General features: G+C 37.1%; 1 long non-coding RNA gene across 1 annotated transcript; it reads left to right on the top strand.

Moving 5' to 3' along the window:
• The first annotated feature begins 7633 nt into the window (after positions 1 to 7633).
• On the top strand, positions 7634 to 10819 carry LOC139724476 (uncharacterized). The gene is made up of 3 exons (XR_011710469.1): positions 7634 to 7784; positions 9010 to 9102; positions 10748 to 10819. It is a non-coding gene; the product is annotated as an uncharacterized lncRNA (long non-coding RNA).
• Positions 10820 to 17950: the final 7131 nt, after the last annotated feature.

Here is a 17950-nt window from a genome sequence, read left to right as displayed (position 1 = left end):
AGACCAAGCTTGACCTGTCTATTGCATGGACCTGCAGAACTGCTATCTACAGAGCCAGAGGTCTACAAATTATCATTGTTAATGTTATTATTTTAATGCCCAATGATGCTGTAAGTTAATTTGACCAAAAGATCTGTTGAGGTCTGTAGTGTAAGCTGTATCTTGTCGCCGGGGATATGTTCTAGTACGGAGACTGCATCTGGCTTCACGGAATCCCCTGTCTATGGAGAAGAGCTGTGGATGTTTAAAAAAAAAAAAAGATAAACCAGACAGATTTTTCTGTCTATTTAAACTAAATGAGCATGATGCCCTGATGTTAGTGATCGTTGGTTATAATTTGCTGACCCTTGACATAAATGTGTCAAGGGTTATTAAAGCAGCCGCTCCTTCCTTTGGAAGGTCTTCTGTTCCAGTCCTTTATGGTCCTCAGTAAAAAAGATTACCCCCTGTATTGTGTTCTGCAGGTAAAAAGCCGGAACCGTTTCTGGTTCTGGATGTGTACGATGCAGGGCCCTACTGGGCATAACGGCAAATGCATCGGACGAGAGAGGGCGCAGGTGTACTTGGGAGGTTCTGTCAATGGCCTTTTTGAATGGGGCGATTGATGGCAAGTTGATAGTGGCGTCACTCAGGTGGTTCCACTTTATGACGGTAGATATGGAAAGAATGAGTTCCTGAATTGTTCTGTTCGTGCTCTTATATTATTAAAGCACTTACCGGTACTGTTATTTGTCACTTGTCTACTAGAATATTTACAGTGTCACAGTTTGCGAATTATTATACGTCGTCCGAATTTTGTAGGTTGAGCGAAAGTTTGAATTGGGAGAGCTGGCACCAGCCCCCCCCCCCCCCCCAACCACTTTGAAGAAGAGGGTGAGTTTGAGGTTCCTTCTTCTTTCCTTCAAGCTTGGGAGATGTAATTCAGAAGGTTGTTTGTGATGAAGCTGTCATCTCTAGTTACATAATCTCCTGTAATGAATCGAACAGCTCTTCTTTGGACACTTTCAAATCTGTTTACCCGTCCTTTTGTAGATACGGGTCCCAGGCAGTGGCATCGTACTCAAGAAGTGATCTTACTAGTGCAGTATAGGCTATAGTATAGGCTTGTATTGATATGGGAGCGTCGTTAAATGGCGAGGGGGTGTAATGGGGGAGGAATTGTGATTTGATTATTGGGCTGGGCAGTGCAGTGGGCAAGGTCACTGTTGATCCTAAAGAGCATATAGAGAGATGAGAGATCTTCCTGCGGTACTCCAGAAACTGTCGGCCAAGGGTCTTGATCATCTGGCTGACACTTGATGTGTTATATGGTACCTGTTCAGCGCAAAGCAAGCAGCTCGTTTTGCTATACAGACTCTAGTGATGTCTTTCTAAATTGGGATCCCAAACACAGGAGGCATATTGTGCTGTTCTTACAAAGGCCTTGTACGCTCTTTCCCTGATCTATTCTTTCTTGAACTTATTTTCAGACTTCTTCTGAGGAAGCCAAGTGTTCTGCTGGCTGTATTGCAGATGTCATTAATACTATATGGACTATGGTTGTCCTAGCTCATGTTCTGCTGGACTGTCATACATGTCTTTGCACTTGTGAGTTGTGACCTTATCCAGAGTGTGGCCATGTACAACCAAGCGTAGGTGGTATCTTGGCTGTAATGGATGTCTACTCCTGGTGACTGGCAGGGAAGAGCACTTAATGTAGTTGGATGAAATTTCATGTGCAACCTCTCTTCCTGCAGCTGGTAAGGCACTGGAGGTCATCTGGCAGGAGATCTTGATCTGCACTGCTTGTCACTCCATGGTACACTACACTGTTTCTTCGGCAAAAAGACAGATCTCCGGGGTCACTTGCTCTGGCAGATCTCTGATGTACGCTAGTTGTACAATGTAGTTACTCATAATTGAACAGTATAAATTTGTATTGTGGATACATGTCAATTTTTAATGTGCTCGTCCTGGCATTACAACGTACTTCTGTATCCAATTCAAATTCCACAAAACCAAATTGGACCAAAATCACAGGCAAACTTAATAACTTACTTCCAATCGTGTAAATTTGAGCCAAATCAGTTGCCAAGAAGTTTTGACATTAAACATCGTTAACTTCATGTTGTTGCTCAAAACAAACAAGTGATTTCGACATAATAATGACAAAACAATGATATATACATTTAATAATGATAATAATAACAATAACAAGAATAATAATGATAATAATAACAATAACAATAATAATGATAATAATAACAATGATAATAATAACAATGATAATAATAATAATAATAATAATATTATTATTATTATTATTATTATTATTATTATTATTATGTCAGGTTGGGTTTGTGTTTGACTGCAACTTATTCCCATTTGTGCATGGTCATTCTTGATGTGGCTGCAGAAAAAAGGGACAGTTCTAGCAGTGCATCAAAGACTGTCAAGAGGTGGTGACAATGAATGCGGCTACCTATTCAGCGGTATTCTTTATAAGTGCCTTCGCTGTATGTGGTGCAACACTGATCACTTCAGATGTGGTGAGTGCTGTACATGTACCGTATGCACTAGTTAAATTACCTAGTGTGAGTGTTATCAGGACAAACGAAATGGAGAGAAAATTGATATCCACGGAATGGCTGTAATATATGCTTGTTAGTTTTTAGAAAATTATACTGACCGTGACGTGAGTTATCACATTGTTTTATTCAGTTCTTACATTCCCTTGACTCTACAGATGTAGGAAATGACTTCCTCATAAAAGTAATTGATTCTTATGTTCTTACCATAACTGGTGAAGACATATTTTTAAGGGATTCAGAATTTTGATTAAATCAGAGCTTTTTTTTTAAGATACAGTAGATTCAAACATGCCAGACAGCTTCATCTGTAACTCACATGGCATGATTACACATAAATGTACGCAATAAGAATCAAGCCTCTTCTGCACATTTGAGCAAATACTACCAAAATGTGGTTGTTATAGGTAAGCTTGGAAAAAAAAAAAATCTGCTTGTAATGTGTACCAAGAATTACAGAGTTCCATACAGAGGACAATTTGATGCAGAAGAAATGTGGAAAATTATGCATTATCATGACAATGCTATACAAAAATGTCTTTGAAGATTTGGCAACATGGGGATGCCATGTAATAGGAATGCTGGCCTAACTTAATTGGATGTATTCAGGAATCTCTGTAAAGCATTGTATCTTTTAGCAACTCTAAAGGCAGTATATACCATTTGCAGATGAAACAAATACCCAGCTTTAATTTTTCAAAATAGTTCTAAAACGTGAGTTAGGAATAGAAACAACCAATGTAAAAAAAATGTTAATCAGTGTAATCAATGTTTAGTATTGTTGATGTGAACAATAGTTATGATAAAATTGTTTGTCAGAGACTAAGCCATACAATACATGCAGTGATGGTTTCATTGAGAAAAATAATGATATTTCCTTATATTTTAGGCTTTAATGCAAAAATGTAATAGTTATGGTAGGTTGTTTCTGATACAACTGAACTGACCTACACATTATATACATCAAATTTGATAACTTGAACATTTTTAAATCACTGCTATCAATGGTAGCACTGATCTCTATGTCAGTACAGACACAGCCCAAGAAACTCGTTGAACATTTTTAAATCACTGCTATCAATAGTAGCACTGATCTCTATGTCAGTACAGACACAGCCTAAGAAACTCGACTGGAGTCACCATTACCAATGGAATGCATGCTTTGATGCACAGTTCATTAAAACTGAACCCACATAGTTGTGTATATGTTTGTGGGGAATCTCTCCTTGAAATTCATGTGTTTGATCATCCTTTTCATTGACCACTTTCACATCACATATTGGACAGCAGGACCCCCAGCAGACCATAGAAGAACCTGGCTTGAATGCCACTTCACCTTCAGGTTGGTTAATAAGCACTTTTTCCCATATGAAGCCCCTAGTAGAATCATACAGATTTTACACTGGTGTGGTTCTGAATAGTTTTGATGAAAAATATTTATGTTGTTTAAATTGTGTGAGAAAACATTGTTGTCCTCTTCTAAACATCATGTCAAGAACCTTTCCTATAACAGTTCTGTTCTTCCATGTAAATTTCAGTGTGTTTTCTCAAACAATTGCTATATTCAAAGTGTGAGTATAGCTGTGTACTGTCTTGTGTGGTAACATGACACGTAAATTGACATGGCTGCAGTGACAAAACTGTTTGGTATATAAACAACCATTAATTGCACTTTTATATTTTAACCCGTTGAGGACGAGTCCCGAGTGTACTCGGGCAGGGGTCTATGGGAAATGCGTGTTGTAGCAAAATCAGTCCGTCCTCAACGGGTTAATCATGACTAATATCAGATTGCAAGGATCCTATAATAACAGACAGCAGTGATTTCATTGAGTGTTAACTCCATGCCATTTTAATACCTCCTTTCCTGTGTATGATTATATATTTTTTTTCATTACTATTGTCAATACTTTGTGTGGATGTAACTTATAATATTTTTGTGTGGAATTTTGCATGATGGTAAACATTTCATACTTCCCCCCTGCCACACCTCATTTTAGTTTGATGTCATTCAACCTGTCACTTCCACTTTTCCTTGGTAATGTGCAACAACAACAAATCTATCACCAACACCCTGAATAGAAATACCCTTCAATGATGCCTCGCACACAGTACTCAGAAAGAGCTGAAATTACAAATGGTGGTGTATACACTTCTAGCTCACCGCTAATAAAGTCTGCCAGTGCAAGATCATTGTGTCTTTTTCCCCCAAACATTATAGACATTTTTTTTAAAGATTTAATTATTACAATTAGATAATCCATACATTTGTTAAATTGCAATGATGGAGTCATCAGTAGAACACAAATTGTTGAAATTGATATCCCCACATCTGAAGGATGGATCTCAGAAGCTCAGGAGTCTAGCTATTCATCGTATGACTACAGCTTCCAAAGTGAGGTTAACGTTGAACCTAATGGATGCCTTCGCAACCAATACTTGGACAATGGAAACCTTTGCATGAACTGCACAGTATGTTACCCTGGTACTGAACATAAAAGCCAAACTGTGAGTTGCATTCCTTTCCTTTTTCTTTTTTTTTTTTTATCCCTCATGATCAGTATATAGAGCCGATCAAAGAAGTACTTAAATAAAACCATCTAAAAGGTATCTGTGACAGGGATAAGAATGCAGGTAGTTGTACTTAATTCAAAGCTATAAAAAAAAAAAAAATCTGTGAAGTGTATACTGTATTCACAATGCCTACGTAGCACTGATAGGTACAATGATACACCCTAAATGACATACATGTAGCTGGAACTGAAGGACAGATGAAATAAAGCCCATGTGAGAGGAATATAGTTGAAAACATATAGTCCCACACCTGAATATGCATGCAAGAGATAATTTCACAATCATGCCAGTGCATGCTGGTGAACAAGTGCAGTATGCAAGCAAAATAAAGAGACATTTCACTTTTTGATGAAACTGCAGTACATTCCCCCCCCCCCCCCAACTCCCCCCATGCAGCTTTTAGTTTTTCTAGTCATTCTTTCTGGTAGTATGTGGCCCTTCACTTTTCATATAATGTCAATGTGGGGTTAAAAAAAAATGAATGACTTTACATAGCACCCTTGCCATTTCTTTTTTGTTTTTATTTGTGGTTTTGTATCACCGTTTTATTACAGATTGTAAGAGCAGTGATAGATCTGATGATTGAGATTTAGTAGTTGTCTATTAGAGAGATCATGTTTTATATGCTGTCCTTCCTTCTCTTATTTAACTGTCTTAACAAATACTCTTCTGGTGTGATGTGTGCATTGTTCCCCCCCCCCCCCCCTCAATAAACCGCTGCCAATGTCAACTTTATCTTGTGTTCTATTATGAATTAGTACTTATTCCTGAGCAACCAAAGTTAAGATTGTGTGAATTAAGACTGAGAAGATGGTGATGTGTGAAAATGGCAAAAAAAAAAAAGAAGCAGCTATACTATAAAACAAAGGTTAGGTATGGTTCAAACCCTTAATACACCATGGAAAATTGTGTGTTAATCTCTCTCTGTTCTTTTCTCTATGAGTAGGTATGCGGCTTTGGAGATGGACAGCAGGACCAGTGCATTCCTTGCAGAGATGGCTACTACCAAGAGGATACGGGTTACACTGGCACGCACTGTCGGCCTTGCAGAGAGTGTGACCCAAACGTGAAGGAGCTGAAGGCGTGCTCTTCAGCAGAGAACACTCGCTGCGGCCCCTGCCCTCCTGGGTGAGAAGAAGACTGTGACAAGCATGTCACAGTCTGAGAAATTTTGGCCAAATTTCACAAAGTGCTCTTTTGGTCAAAAGATTCCTGGTTATACGTCTGTCCCCCCAAAACAAGATTAAATATCGCAGTAGTGATAGAATATTTATTTGTAGGGACCATGTCCCAACTATAGAGGCATATCATGGGCCTTCCCAAGCCCTCAAAGTCTCTTACTCATCAGTAATTTTCAGGTGTCTTTCTTACTCTATGACACCAAAAGAGATATGTGCTTTGAGTATGTGTACTGTTTCATGTAGAACTTCGCAGGACTATATTATCCATAATGTCATAATTTCTATTTGTACAAATGGTCACATTCATTCCCCTTTGGACATGGGGGGGGGGTCCCACAATCTCAGAGTTTGCCCATCTGATAATTATCTGATAGGAAAAATTACAATTCTGATTATGTGGTTTTGGTATTCTCTTTTTGAGAAAAGTCCACAATGATGGGGCAATATATGATGGGGCAATTAGTTTTTGAGTGAATTGGCGATATTTCTAGTTTTTCTATATAGTATAATTATTTCCATTGTCAGGGTGGATATAGCCCTTTCAGTACACGACTGATTTTTCAAAGGGGTCCATGTAGAAATACAATGGTGTACAAACTAGGTAAAACAGCAAATTCGACTTACATAAACTAGAAAAGCACTCTGAGAGCGCAGACCTCGATCCACTAAACAGCTACTTTCCACCGATGAGATTTTAAAAGCTCTTTGGGCTGTTCCATAGAGATCAGTGATTTCCTCCCATAGATATACATATTATGCTGAAAAATCACCTGAATTTTCCCAATATAGGAGCCTCTGTTACGTCATAAATCCTCAGCTGCGCGGTGCGCCTCGCCATAGCTGAAACTAGAGCGCGCAGTTTAGTGCGCACATGCAAACCTCAAATATGCGCAGCCTGAACTCTAAAGTTCATTGACCCTACCTGCCAAAATATAAAAAATCCTTCATAAATTCCCCCAAAATTGTCGTATCACTACCAACATTTTATCGTTTGTTACTTGTGTCATTCTAAACCTTTTCCTACAAGTTTCATCCAAATCTGTTAACTTCTTTTTGAGTTATTTTGCACATCAGGGACAAACAAACACACAAACACACAAACCAACGGTAACGAAAGCATAACCTCCTCCCTTGGCGGAGGTAATAAGTATACCTCTAAGTCAATAACTGCTCTTTTCAGTCGGAATTGCTCTTATTGTTTAATGATTTTTGTTGTTTTAACTTTTTGTTTTTTAAATATCTTTTTGTTGCAATGTTTGTCTCCCAATCATGTGTTTCAGGATGTTTGAATATTCTGAAAACGTGTGCCTCAAGTGTACCTCAGTGGAAGATTCACCGGCCTGCCATGATGTGCCAGGGATTACCACCAGTACCCCACCCATCACCCAGACATCATCGCCATCACCAAAGCATTCTGGAAACACCTCCTTACCTCCATTAGTCTACAGAGTACACAGACGTGGTGAGTAATACACTGCATTCTAGCTATTTATAGGTCTACCAGTGTGGCATTCTTCGAGAGAGCACTGCACGTTCATGCCGGGTCATTTAAGGGAAAATCCATGTTTGATATGAAGTAGATATATATACAAATTAAATCCCAGTTGGTCAAAGAGCACACTGCACATTCAGATTCATTTAAGGGAAATATGCCCTGTTCTATATGACATAAATGGACAAAGAAATCTCTTTTGGTCAAAGGTCTGAGGTCACCAAACATTTGCTTAAAAATTGTGTTTTCCAGCATTCACTTTTAATAGCAAGGAAATTTTAATGTGATGTTATATGGTGGGGGAAATAATCTGGGGGTATTTTCACTGTGCGATGATATTTGAAAGACAATCCTCAAAGCTCATATAGTCAAGATAGGTGAGATGAGTGGAATCTTAATTTAAATGAAGGGTCAGATTTGTGGTAGAATATAATGAGTGAGTGCTTGAGGAGACAGAGGCATCCAAACCAACTGCATTTTCCAGTTGGAATTGCTCTTGTTTAGTGCTTGTAACTGGATACTTATAGTTAAAGATGTTGTACAAGACAAAGAGGTAGTATACCTGTAGAAATGCTGTAATTATGTCTGTATTGTCATGTGAAATTTACCTCAACAAAAACAACTGAGGTGCAAATCCACCTCCTGAATATTTAATTGACAGCAACCCCCCCCCCCCCAAAAAAAAAAAAAAAGGAAGACAGAAATTAGGAAAATCTTTTTTGATTGTTTCTTATTTCATAAAGGGATTGTTGCAAGAATAATTTCAACAGAAGTCAGTACACTACAGCTTATTGTCACTTTATACTGGTACAGTTGGCCCCATGGGGGTAGGGAATGGATGCAGGAGTGGGACCTCTTGGACCGCACTTTGTAATTTCCAACATATCTTTTTCCAGATCCAACAGTGGAACAATCAAGTCATACTTTTATAAGGAAGGGTTTAGTGAATGTTTTCACCAGTACACACCAGCTTTTGTAAATTTCACAGTGTAGAGCAATTTATAGTATAGATATCGAATCATTTATGCCTTTGGTTCTAAGGGCGGGGTGCATGTAATGTACCGTAAACTGCAACATTGAATTAACAAAAGGTGTGGAGCTGTTTCATCTTAAGATATGCTGGTTGCATTCTGATTGCTAAGTACCCTGCTGATGGAATTCTTAGATACGATCACAATTTATCCCTGCTATCCAGGTTTCTGGCCTTGGCTACTCACTATCATCATTATTGCCATTTTGGTATGTGTGTATGTCATCCGACAGAAACAACCCAGTTTCATTTTTACCCGTGAGTATACATGTACTATCTGCACAGTTTCTTTGTTGCTTTTATTCGTTCGTCTGCTGGTAAATAACCCAAGCTAACGGGTCAGAGGTTCAGCAAAGAGCTGGAATCTCTCCATTTAATAATTCCAATAATACAATTTGTGATGAAATCATCATGGAACATGATATATAGGACAGATTTTTGACAACATTGCTTGGAGCCCTAGCTGACATATTTTGTTTGTTTGTTTGTTTGTTTGTTTGTTTGTTTGTTTGTTTGTTTGTTTGTTTGTTTGTTTGTTTGTTTGTTTGCTTGTTTGTTTGTTTGTTTGTTTGTTTGTTTGTTTTCATTTTCCATCTGAGAAGATGACTGGATAGCCCATATTCAACTACACGAGCTGGTCTTACATGAGATCCATTTGTAAATGTGACCCTGCATCACAAAACCAACAAAAAGTAGCCAGACATGGATTTTTAGTTATAAGCATATTCTGAAAGAGCAGACTTTAAGCTTTAAGATGATGTATAAGTCAAATCAAATGAACTCTCCTAACCTATCTAAATATTGGAAAGAAAGCACATACCCCACAAAAGTGTGAACTCAGAAAAGAGGCTCTGAAGCACAAGGTCTATTCAAGCGTTTAATCTTTACCAAGCCATGCTACTTGTGCAGTGAATGGGACAAAAAAAAGGATGTAAACCAACAGATTAACCACAATTAAGGGGTGATTGGATTAAACTGAAATTGAGCATGTTCTATTAACACATTCTGTCCATTTTAAGTGCCCTCTTTTAAAGCAGCAGTCATCTTTTCTAAAGTTATTAGAGCTGAAAATGAAGAGTGTGTACAGGGTTTTTAAGAAATAAAAAGGGGACTCTAAAGACATACCTAATCATGCTATTTTAAGAAAAGTGTCTGGGATAAACTGCTAAAAAACACACTTTCCTGTTCATTTTATGATCCCAAATTTTAGTGTAGTGTTGAAGAAAATTTGCTTTTTCAGAAAGTATAAAAAGTCACCTTTTTCACCTATTTTAAGTCGTCACACAAAATCAGTGCATGCGACTTTTTTTTTTCGTTTTGAGATGCACCGTCAAAAATAGTACTTGGGAATGTCATGGACCACTTCACTGGATTATGGACCCTGTTCTCGTGCAGGATCTTTTATGTGCATCTTTGGCTGCCCCAGAAATGTTAAAAATATATGCACACTATAGAGATTTGGGTTTCATTCCCCTTTAAAGGAATATGAACAAGTTACAGTTTGCTGTAAGTCTGATTAATGGTATCTTTATTTCATCCACCGGAATCATTCATTGCAGCCTGAGGTTGAATTACAAATGATTTCACAAAGAATGTGCATGTGTAAAACATTGGTAGAATAACATAATGCACATAACACATGAATTTAAACAAAACAAGTTAATGTTGAGTCAATACACTATGTTATCTATTCAACTTTGTTGTACGTATGGGAAGAAAAAAGAAAGAAAAAGAAACGAAGTATTGTGTCCAATATTGTGGGGTACTAATTTTGAGGAATATGAAATATGAAAAATTGAAAAATCAGTGAAAAATAAAGAATGCCATCAAGAAGACATGATGCTCATTCAGTTATTACCTAACTTATTAACATACTGCTAAATGATATGAATTGTTTTTCCAGGTTTGTCACATTTAAAGTGCTGCAGAAGGACAGACTCAAGATCAAATTCTCACAGCATCTCTTCCATCGTGGTGATCTCTCATGGTAAGTTTTGCTTTCAGGAATAAAGATTAGCACTTAAAAAAAAATAGATATGCCTCTTGTTAAGAACCATTGCGTGAGAACAGGAAATCTGTAGAATGTCAGTCATCCACAAGCCGTTGGAACCAGCAATACCATTGCTGATGTACTCAGAAGATGTAACCCGTTCCTTCCACAATTCTCTGTGAGTCTTCAATGCCCCCAAACAAGTTTCTTGTGTATACCTGTGCAAAAGCAGTCGAGCAGTACATGTTTCCCATTTCCATGGTCAACAACACATGCCATCGAACAATGCGAAATATCTGTATCAGGGCAATTACCCTCCCCCCCCCCCCCCCCATGGCTAAATTCTGGCTAGTGATAAGGTTAGAGTAAAGATTAGGGTTAGTGTCAGGGGAAGGGGAAGGGAAAGGGGTAATTGCCCAGGGGGTAATTGCCCTAGATCCCAAAATATCAATTGCCCGAGAGATATGAATAGAGCATGCACTGGGCTCACAAACTCTCTTGTGTTAAACTGGCACTCGAATGGGGTCAGCAAAAGTCAAGTTCTGGGCCCCATTTCATATCGTTCGACGTGATAGCAACTCGTCTGCTGGAATGGCAGTTGTCATGGTAACAACAAGAATCCAGCTTCCTGATTGGCTGTTGTTATGGGAAGTTGCCATTCCAGCAAGAGTTGATATCCTAACATCTTTTATGAAATGATGCCCTGGTGAGCTCATCAGCTTGGATTGCTACATACATGTTTATATGAGTTTCATAGCAAAACAAGCGCAATACTTCATTGAAAAAGTTAAATTGGACAAAAAATACACACAGTTTTAACACACAAAAAAAAATGGATATTGATTGAGGAAACTAATCCTTTGATCGAAGTCATTTTTATTGAGCCCACCAGAGGTGCGGGAGACTAAGGGATCACCTGTGGCGTCTGTCTGTCCATCGTCCGTCCGTCAGTTTTCTATATATATTTATACTCACAACATAAAAACTTAGATAACTGAGATGTAAGGATTAATGTTTCTCTCTTGTATCAGAATCCCTTCCAGGACAAGCGCCTCATGTTGCCACACCTGTGACACCCTCGCTGGCCCAGTCCCTTAGGACAGGTGGAGGGGTGATTGATGAGAGGGAGGAGCTGCTATTCGCCTGGAATACTGGTCCTCCTGCGCTGGTGAACGGTGGACCAAGCTCGCCAGGGGCAGAGTCGGCCATCTCGAACCTCAGCTTCAATTTTGACGATGAGACTTCGCCTCAGAGCAATTACTCAGGGTATAGGTCTCTCAGGGCAGATCTCTCAGGGCAGATCTCTGTTAAATTAGGCTAGATTTTGGCTTCCACTAGCTGTCATTTTTATTGTCTTGATTCTTCTTTTTGTAAGATTTCTTGAGCATCTGGTAAAGATGATACAGCCAATAGTAAAAGGAATAGTAATGATGATGATAATGATAGGAATACAGCTGTAATAGAAACAGTAATAGTGATAGTGATGAGAATGATGATGATGATCCTCATCATCATCATCATCATCGTCATCATTGCCAGCATCATCATTGTCATCTACATCATCTTTGTTATCATCAATTAAATTATTAGCATTTGCTGCCATTATCATCATCATTATTGGCATTATATTGTTTTAATGATTAATCAGTTAGTTTTATTGCTAGTTGTGTTGTAGTAGTGTGTAGTTTTCATCATATCTGACTGGCCAGTGCTAATTTTGTCATTATCATAAGTAGCATAGCAGTAAATGTCCTCACTGACCTCAACAACCAAATATAATCCTATGTATCCTCTCCTGTGGGGTCAAAGTAGCATAGTGGTGGAGGCTATGGATATGTAAATAAGTGGTCTTGGGTCTGACACCTGGCATAGCACCTCTATCCTAGGACAAGATGTGTTGAACACAATGACCATCTTGATCAAGGAATGTGTTAGGTAGCTGCATGGCAATTTTGAGTTCTGATAGTGACTGGACCCGCTGGGAGAGCTGTGTAGGATGATTACCTATGCTTATTTTTGGTTGTATTCTTATGACTATTGTTATTGATGTTATTATTATTATTATTATTATTATTATTATTATTATTATTATTATCAATTTTATGTTATGCTTTAATATGTTAGGCAGCCAGAAATTACACTCGTTAGGGAAGTCATTTGTATATTCATTTATGTGCAAATGATACAGATGATACCTCATTGCAAGTGAAGAAATATATGCCATTTGATACTCATATATGTATGTAAATATATAAAAGATTTCATGTATATTTTAGGATTTTCTTTATTATGTCTTTCATCTGGATATTTTACCAAATAAGCACAAGGTAGCACAATATTTTAAAATATTCACATAAACACATCATATGTTTCAGAACATATTTATCATATACGTATTTCCCTTTTACGATGGCATGAGATGGCATTTTGGAAAATTCCAGAACTTTTGCATGTCAGAACATATAGTGCATGATAACGTAAATGTATGTAGATATAGAGTAGAGATGTTTTTATTGTTGGTGCTATTCCAATTTGGTATACACATATATCATGTATATTGACAGACAAGGGTGGTGGAATATGTTTTTGTATAGGGGAGCAAAGAATACAAGGCTCTTACATAACTATGTGAATTTAGTTTGTTGAATTGTATTGATATTTTCATTTACAATTAACAAATTTGTTTGTCAAATAACACATTTGTTTATCAGTACATTTTACTTACCATTTTTTCAGTTGTCTTATTTCATGATAGGTACATACACTGTATGTGTTCTTTAACAAAGAAATCTTAAACCTTAAATGCACAAAGAAATGAATAGACATGTAAAAAGTGTTGTTTTACTCAGTGAAGGGACAAGCAAAAAAGTTATACCCAGCTCAGAAAAAAAGAAATCGAGAATTATTTTGTTAGTTGGAAATTATGGGTGGGCGCACAAGTGAGCATTGAAATGCCTTGTCTTGCCACAATAATGTGCCCCCTCTTACAATGTATGCATCGCACTGTCCCAATATTGAGCAAAAATGGATATGTGGTGAAGGAATTAAATGTCCTAATTCTGATTTGATTGATTAAAAATTGCACCATTCATGAGGGCATCTAAGGGTGAGTTTGAGCACTCTCCCATTCAGTGAACCATATCAATACCCGCACCAGAGGAACGCTCGAACGCTCCTAAAGTGTACCGTACTGTACTGTACCGAGCCAAAAGTGGACCACTTCTCAATGTGCTCCAAAAGCATACCAAAAGTTCGCTGTCACCTCCCTGCTGTAAAGCATGCACGTCTCATGGGCATATGTCGCAATGTGTCATTCTCTTTGTTCGGGACAGTTCTAAGTAGTTGAAGCGCCAGGTGAATGACCCTCTTGCTACAAAAATGTGTGACCTTTTCTAAAAATAACTCATGAGGTACGCTTTCTCAACAGAGCTTTCGAACATGTAACTCTTCAAATCTGGCACAGTTCGATACAGTATGCTTTGGTTCGCCTTAGAGCGCTCGAACGCACCCCAAGGCTATTCTATGACTGGTAGTGGAGTTTCTCAGGCTCCAGCAGCAACTTCATGAATGGAGGCAAAATCTTTGTGTAGTCATTTGTTTTCCTTCATGTGTCCTTCTGGTAAACTTCTCAATATATTAAAGATTTGCATATTTGAGTAGCCTTTTTGTTCAGTTCGTGTGCCACCATGTTACCTTCTATAGGCATCATACTTGCTTTACCTGTTGATTGGCTTTTTACCATCAGCTTGTGACCAACTTTAAATGAAATTGAAAATTCCCAACAGGACAAAAGAAAACATAATCAATGTATTAAGTGCAAGAAAATCTTCTTTTTTTTTGGGGGGGGGGGAGGGTGAGGTCATAAAATACAGGAGTGTGAATTTACTCCTGTGTGGGCATTCACACATTCCTGCCCTTCCCCACACAACTATCCTTGTCTATTAGTATTCATGTTATTGATAGTTATAGAAGTATTCATACATAATTATTCATAAATTGTTGTTAGATACAGCTACTGGCTGATTAACTGTGTGTGAGTGAAATTATAGTTACTTAGATGCTATTGCCACATTCGTTGTGTGTGAATTGTGTATGTAGGAAGCAAATAATTATCTTCATTTTATTACAGTTATTCTAATCTGTTCCTTGAGGCTGTACATATTCATGTGTGACTGTGAATCTAGGAGAATGATATATTTTGTCAATCACAATATGTTTTTATCATTCATTTTCAACTCTTTCATTTGCTGTTGTTATTTTCTGATGCATTCTTTCAAAAACCACCACCCTTTTTATGCATTTGTATTTTTTCCGCTGATACCAGTCTATGTATACAATTTGAAAGTATTGCAATCCACTTTATAGTTTTGAATGATGCTGTAGACTGTCAATAATTCATATGAAATACGCTCCTAAAGAGATGATTTATAAATCTGATTTCTTTAAATGTAGTGCTCTAGTAGTAATTGGATGCCCTGTACGCCATGAATAAGTTCACTTATTCTGACATATGCAATGTTGAATTGAGGCATAAACGTGATTTTTCCGTGACACCACACATTCATGTCTTAGAAAATGGTGGGCCATCATCTGTTTCTATTAGTGGCCCTTGGTCACTGGTCCACCTGTTACTGTATGTCATCTTGCATAAATATTATGATACATGTAATGTGTAGGCCTGTGATTAATTTACCATTTTAATTTCATCTTGAGCAAAGAGATTATATTTTCTGTATAAAGTATATTTATGTGACGTTAATACACACACACAAAAAAAAACAAGCCTGATCTGTGGCAAAAACAAAAAACAATGTCATTGTCTTCTCAGGTATAAGGCAAGTTGGATTTCCCCTCCCCAGTGTGAGTTTTATGTTGTTGCTTTTTTTTCCTGGAGATTTGTGTGAGAACATGAAAAATGTGTCTCAAGCTTCATGCATTAGACTTGGTAGCCCAGAAATGCAATCATACAGCTTTCAAAGTAGATTTGCTAGCTAGCTGACATGTTATCATCATCCCTGATGATCAGGATTCATAGATTTTTGTAAAAGCCTGTTCAGTGTTATCAACAAAAGCACACAAGAAAAGCATAAAACATAGTATTATTACTAATTAATTGTATTGTGTCTGCTGTGAGGTGGAATGGAGATTCAAAGAGGAAAGCACTCTGTATACATTGTAATTGCACTGTGTCAAATGTCATGCTTGCTTTTACATTATTTATTAAAACTGAAATAATAATGTTCCCAAGAATAGACAGTGTGTTGTGATTGCATGTTCATTCAGTGCTTGTTATTATATGATTTGGCAGCGATGACGTATCAAGGATTTGATGATAAGTGTTTGTGTTTAGTGTGGGTGTCTACTTGTGTGTTGTTGAAAATACATGTAGGTCCTATTTTAGAATGTACTAGTACATGACATACATGATAGTGATCTTGATAGAGAACTTTGTTCTGAACTGTGGATGACATACATGATACTAATAATAATTACAGTTATGCTGCTGCTTGATGATGATAATTTGATGGTGATGGTGATTAAATAACACAATTGTAATGGTAATAATATGGCTGTCCATACGGTTTAATGAATGAATAATGATAATAATAATAATAATGATAATGATAATAGTAATGATAATAGTAATAATAATAATGATAATAATAATAATAATAATGATAATGATAATAGTAATAATATTAATATTAATAATGATAATAATGATGATGATATGATTGTCTTCATTATTATTATTATTAGTAGTAGTAGTAGTAGTAGGTGAGTAGTAGTAGTAGTAGTAGGTTACCTGCTTGTGACTGATATTAGGGGGCTTTTTTGTTCAGATTCGTGATGCAGATGTTAATGGCTGTGGTTGCACTAACTGTTCTTTCTTCCTGCATCTTGTTGCAAAGTACAAACGTGTAGCTTTAGATTTCGCAAAAATGCAGCTTGTTAGTATACCAAGTAAAGTAGCACACCGTATGTAGTTCAAGTTAATGGCATCAAGTAGCTCTCCGTGTCGTGAATTTGAGCAGATTCCTATAAATATAAAGTGAAAATTCAGACGATAGGAAATCAATTTTGACATCTTGTGCATGCGCAGAACAGGGTTTTGTTTCCTCTTAATCAATGTCCATGTTGCAAATGTATAGCCCCCTATTATCATGTACTAATGCTGATCCATGATACGTTCTTGACAAATGCATCCATCTGTAGGCGTACATGAATCACAGTAAAAAAGAAAAAATATGTGAATATCAAAAGATATAGTATATCTCCTAAATGCCATGTCTTTAAATTGTATAGTATATATGACAATCCTAGAACAATAAAATTTGTTTGTAAAATGGGCTTTAGAATCTTTGCAATATCTGATTGGTCATATCATGCATTGATATTTTACTTTACAGATCCACACTGGGCCATGCGTCCTATAAAATTCTTTTGCATGGTTCCAGCCTAAAGTATTGTATTTTTGACTAGATGCATGATGGGGAAAATAGTCACATTTCATGGATTCACGGGCCCATTTTATAAAACGAATGATGCACAGACCTATTTTGTAGATCAGTGCAAAATGGATGCTCTTGTTTAACCTTGAAAATTAACTTTGATATCTATTTTTGGAAATTATGTTGTTGGGTGGTTTTTTTTTTGCAATTATTATGAATACGTCCTACTTGTATATTGTACATAATTTTCTCTGTTCATTTGATGGAAATGAAAATGAATTTGAACTTTGAACTTTGGAAACAGTCTAACCTCTGCTCTTGTGGGCTAACAGACCTATCGTGTTGGTTGAGATGAGGTTTCAGCTTTTAACCTTTCGGGAGATATTTAAAAACCACTCTATGAAATGTTCAAGACTATACAATTCTAAAAGGAATTAAAAGTTTATTTGATGAAAATCGGTTTTACTTTTCAAATGACTGAGATATCCAAAATAATGTAAAACAAAGAGATCCTAGTAAAAGTCGTGGCTTGTAGCACTTTATAAGGACGGCTTTTTTGGATATCCCAGCCATGTCAAGACCAATTTTCGTCAAATGGACTGTGAATTCCTATGAGAAATGTTCTTTCATATTTCATAAGAGGCTTTTCATCATCTCACAAACG

The sequence above is a fragment of the Diadema antillarum genome, unplaced genomic scaffold, assembly GCF_040938485.1.
Source record: "Diadema antillarum isolate AM-2024a unplaced genomic scaffold, OU_Dant_1.0 scf00000215, whole genome shotgun sequence".
NCBI lineage: Eukaryota > Metazoa > Echinodermata > Echinoidea > Diadematoida > Diadematidae > Diadema > Diadema antillarum.
This window is presented reverse-complemented; position numbering and strand designations above follow the sequence as displayed.